Here is a 5425-nt window from a genome sequence, read left to right as displayed (position 1 = left end):
TTTAAAACCAGCAGGGAACATACCCTTAGTGTGACTATGAACTTGAAAGAACTACTGTGATCTGACAGTTAATTCAATTACTTTCAAAAATTGTACATACCAATTACAGTTCTTCAAAAGGTTTCTGTCCTGTGCGCTTGGCTCAGCTCATGTTTCAGGGTCTTTAAATGAACCCCCAAAATATAAATCTCTTTTTCCCTCCCTCATGTGGTGCAGTAAACAGAAAGCTGGGTTTGGATCTGAGTTGTTTGGTTTCAACCTCTGCCTGGCCTTGAGTTGCCAGGACAATCAGTTCATGGCACAATAAATTTACCTTGCTGTTCATTTGTTAGCCATCAACAGGGAAAAACTACTGTTGTGGTGACATTGCTGGTTGCTGGAAAATACATGCTCAGATTTCTTGAACCTATAGGCTTTCTTAGATCTGGAAGTTTCCTAGTGACTTCTGGAGGGGGTGGGGAGAAGGCGGCTGACCCAAATTACACATGTATAAAAATATTGTCAAAGGCTTTCACGGTTAGAGTTCATTGGTTCTTGTAGGTTATCCGGGCTGTGTGACTGTGGTCTTGGTATTTTCTTTCCTGACGTTTCGCCAGCAGCTGTGGCAGGCATCTTCAGAGGAGTAACACTGAAGGACACTGTCCTTCAGAAAGAAAGGTACTGACACTCAAGTATATATGCTGAGAAATCATTTGGGCTATCCTGTGAGTCAACTTAAGGTTCATTTTTAATTATCGGGAACAATTCAAGGTTTCTGTATGGAGGGAAATCAGTCCTGATTCTTCTCTCATCTACTACTAGGGCTCTTTCCTATAACTGTTTTGAGCCTGTGGCAGCTGTATTTTTTTTTAGCTAAGTCCACACAAGCTTTCACCCATGAGCCTGTCATGTGCCTTACTGACTAGGGCTCAAATCAGCTTTCCCCACTCAACTGCAAATGCTTGAAAAGCTGCAGTTGATTATAACTACAAAACCCTCCCCCCTTCTTTCTCCTTCCAGCAACTGTAATAAGAACGTGGATCATGCCATAATTTTTCTGCATTCTTTAAAGGTAGTTCTTAGTCACAGAACCATATGTGGGAGTATAGTTGGTACACATGGACCACACTGATAGAAGGAAATTCCTTTCTGAACCACCTGCATTTACTACAGAACTGTTTGCAGTCTCTGAATCTCTGTAGTTGTATCTCTGAGCTTAGAGAAATCTGTGTTACATAATATGGACTGCTGGAGTGTAACATATGTTCAGATGTAACATGTACTTTTTGAGTGACTATTCTGTAGACTATTGTGTTGGTTTTTGCTGGGTTCTTAGCAATACTGGAACTAAATAACAAAAATAATTTTCTGATCAGGATGAAGATGCATCGTGCCATTGGGCACATGGGAATGCCATTTTGAGAGCTTTTTAAAAAACTCCCTCTTAAGATCAAAGTTGACTGGACAAGAGGAAGAGCTATGGAGTGTCCAGAACTACTGCTGCTATTTCAATCAGTATTCCAGTAATGGTCATGTATGGCCCGCAAGAGCCATAGGCCCAGCCACCCCAGTAGCTGCTGAAGAAGCAGGCTGCCCGCTACTGTGTACATCTTGTTCTCCTATTAAACACAACTTACTAGAGTATCCACGTTAGCCTACACAAGTATGGGTGTCTCCATAACAGGAGAAATGCATCATTTTAGTTTTTGCAAACTCTAGGAAACACTTGCAGTTTAAACACAAACTTCTGTTTTAAGCTGGTAAATACATAGCTAGGCCGCCTTTGGATTGAATGGTTGTCAGTGGTTTGTCAAGAAGTCTTATGAACTTGAAGCTGTATTATACTGAGTCACACCATTGGTCTTTCAAGGTCAATATCGTTGACTCTGACTGGCAGTGACTATCTGGGGTCTCAGGGTCTTTCACATCACCTACTACCCTTTAACTGGAGATGCTGGGGGTTTAAGCTGGGACTTTCTGCATGCTGAGCAGATGCTGCACCCACTGAGCCCCCACCCTGAAATAATCTGAAACTCAGCTTTGCTAATGAAATGATTCTCAGGTTTTTCTTTCACTCTCTGCTTTACAAGAGATCCAGAAATTCTAGGCAATTGGCCATTGCTTAGTTATTCCAGTATGCTTTGATGCAGTGTCATCTTTTACACTGGGTAAAATAGCTAGCGCAAGCAATTGGCAGAGATCTTCCTGAATCACCATTTTAAGATGAAATGCATTACTGACTGGGCATCTACTGTGCCCTCTCATAGCAACATCTCCCCTTCACTCTGTCACTCTGTTTAAAATTGAACCTGAAGAACGCTATTTACCTCAGAAACTACCTCTCTAGTTTATAATTGTCGGCCCTGATAAAGACATGATACTGATCCTGTTTCCATTCATCTAATGAACCAACACAGCTGCCTGTATATTTTATATCTGGCTGATACGCTAGACTTCACGGTCTTAAATGTTCACATGTAATTTTGTTAAATTATAGCATCTATACTGCTGTGTTAATCTACTTGGTTATATTTCTGGAATCTATTCAAGTATAGGGTTTTCGATGGTTTCCATATGAGCAATATGTATAATGAAGTAGGTTGTTTGAATCTCAAATGAAATAGGCAAAATCAACCACCTTTAAGTTTGTTATTAATCAAACATTTCAGTTAATAAATTGTGTCTTGTATGTGTTGATTGTAATATTTCCTGTTTTTAAAATTATCCTAATATTGGCAGGCTAGTATAAAAAGGTCCTCAAGACACTTAGGGGCATTTTTCACGGAGCTTTGCAGTGGTTTCGAATCTGATTTGCGTCAGTGCAAATTTTTGGTTATTCATTGCAGCTCCGGATTTTTCCGGATTGAGCAATAAAAGCCGCATTATAACAGCGGCAAATCAAACCACTTTTGAGCCATTCTTTCCTGTTGGTGCACGTTTTGTGGCTCAGAGGCCCATGAAGAATTGTTTGCTTCGGTTCCGCTGCCCCTGCCCATGACGTCTACTTTCTCCTCCCCCAAGAACGGTGATTAGCTGGGGGAGTTTCGCGCTCAGACAAGAATACCTCCCCTTTTGCTGCCTGCCTGCCTGCCTAGAGTCCTGGCACTTCTCTCCCTCCGTCCCGGAGGCTGGCGGGTGGGCAGGCGGCACGCCTTCCCCGCCCCTCGCCCGGGATGGGCCTTGGAGCTGGGCCCACATCTCCAAGCCCAGGGGGACGTCGGACGGACAACTCCAGGGGGATACCGGCGGGGCCACACCATGTGCGCCTCGCGCGCTGGGGGTGGTGGTGGTGGCAGCTCGGTCTAGGGCAGCTGGACCCGTGTGGGGGATGTTCAAGGGAAGGGGCTGATGGCCCCTCTACCCCAGCGGGGAGGGGGGATTTTTGAGAATTCGGATGGGAAAAATGTGCATCCTGAGAGCTGAAAACCCAAGGCAAAACTCCCTCCTATCACTCTTCTGAAGAGGAGCAGCCCGTCTGCTCTGGGTCTCCCTCCTCTCTCTCGATGCACTGGGGCCGGATCAGGGACGGCGCGCAAGCCAGGAGCCCTCCTCTCTCTCACGATGCACTGTGGCCGGATCAGGGCCGGCGCGCAAGCCAGGGACCTTCTTTCCTCTCCCCCCCCCCGCCATGCACACTGGCTGGATCGGGGCCGGTGCGCAAGCCAGGAGCCCTCCTCTCTCTCACGAAGCACTGTGGCCGGATCAGGGCCGGCGCGCAAGCCAGGGGCCTTTTTTCCTCTCCCCGCCCATGCACACTGGCTGGATCGGAGCCGGCGCGCAAGCCAGGAGCCCTCCTCTTTCTCACGATGCACTGGGTCAGATCAGGGCCAGCGCGCAAGCCAGAGGCCTTCTGGGGGGAACATACTCTGGGAAATTGCTTTAATGCAAGAGGTTTACAGTGGCCATTTATACACGGGAGGTTTTTCCTTGGATTTGCTGCTCTCTAGATGCACCCTTTTCCCATCCAAATTCTCAAAACTCAACAATCAGCCCCCAAGAAGAGTTTTGAGAATTAGGATGGGGAAAATGTGCATCTAGAGAGCGGCAAATCCAAGGCACCCTTCTTGGCACATGGATGCAATTCCTGCCCCCCCCCAATCCTGTCTGTCATTAAAGGGCAACGTGTTCCACACCTATAGAAAATAGAGGGAAGCTTTGAGGAAAGCGCTGCCTTGCGCCCCCCCCCCCCCAATTTGGAATCTGACTGTTCCAAAAGCAGAACAGAGCAAGGGTGGAAGAAAAATGGAGGAGACCAGAGGGACTGGTGGTTGTTTTTTGCGCTTTGGCTGGTGAACCGCACGAGGTAATCTGCTGGGAGGAGTTGGGGCGGAGTTGGGGGCAGGCATAAACAATGAGCTTGTTGGAAGGGGAGGCCTCCTGCAAAAGGGACAGACTAAACCGTTATCAAATGCTGCGTGCTTTGTTCCCATGAAAAAACAAAACTACAGATAATTGACGGGGATAAATCGCTGCCATGAAAAAAATTTTAAATCGGGGTTTTTTGGGGTCTGTGGCAAAAGAGAAGCAAAATCTACCGTGAAAAATTCCCCCCTAATCTAGCATCCTCCCCGAGACATATTGTATCCAAATGAAAACTGTGTGTCTTTGCTTAAAATGTTTATGAAAGTGTCTTAATTTTCCTTGCAGAGTCAGTGTAAAGTTTTTCTGATTATTGTTTACATTTCATCCTTTCCTCTAAGTAGTTCAGAGTGGCATATACTGTTCTCTCGTCTTCCTGTTTATCATCACAACAGCTCTGTGAGGTAGGTTAGGTTGAAAGGCCGTGCCTGACCTAAGGTCACTCAGTGAACATCATGGCAGAGGGGGGATTTGAACCCAGTCTTTCCAGTTCTGGTGTGTCTGACAATCTATCCTGGGACTCTTAATTGCTGCAATCCTATGCATGTGTGCATACTAGTGGCAAGCCCCATTGAAACCCGTGCAGCCAACTTCTGAGTAAAGATACAAAAGCATTGCACAGTCCTCTCATCTTAGCCACACACTCACTAGGTGGACTTAGACAAGCCACTGTTTTCCTCAATTCTTTTCCTGCAAAGAAGGGGACAATTGTGCTGGCATACCTTACATGTATGTTGTAAGGATTATTGGGCATCACTTTGAACATGTTGTATCTATAAACGCCAAGTATTTGTAAAACCTCATCTTTTATCATCTAGCCAGATTATGATCATAAAAGCTATCTTGATATTACGTGTGCCTGATAATCTGGTGTATTAAAATACATCTTAGCTCCTGCATATACATTCTCCAAATCTTGCTTGGAGCTGTGTTGTTGTTTTACCCTTGAGTGCTCTTCAGTCTTGTTTTCCATTTTTTTTCTTCAGAGATAAGATCAGCTTTATTTAGCAGAGCTTAAAACTTTAGGCGGTAGACCAAATAAAAATGGTCATGTTCTGAACTGTCTTCATTTTTTTACTTAAGGCAT

Source organism: Euleptes europaea, chromosome 8 (assembly GCF_029931775.1).
Source record: "Euleptes europaea isolate rEulEur1 chromosome 8, rEulEur1.hap1, whole genome shotgun sequence".
In the NCBI taxonomy this organism is placed as follows: Eukaryota; Metazoa; Chordata; class Lepidosauria; order Squamata; family Sphaerodactylidae; genus Euleptes; species Euleptes europaea.
Note: the sequence above shows the minus strand (reverse complement) of the source record.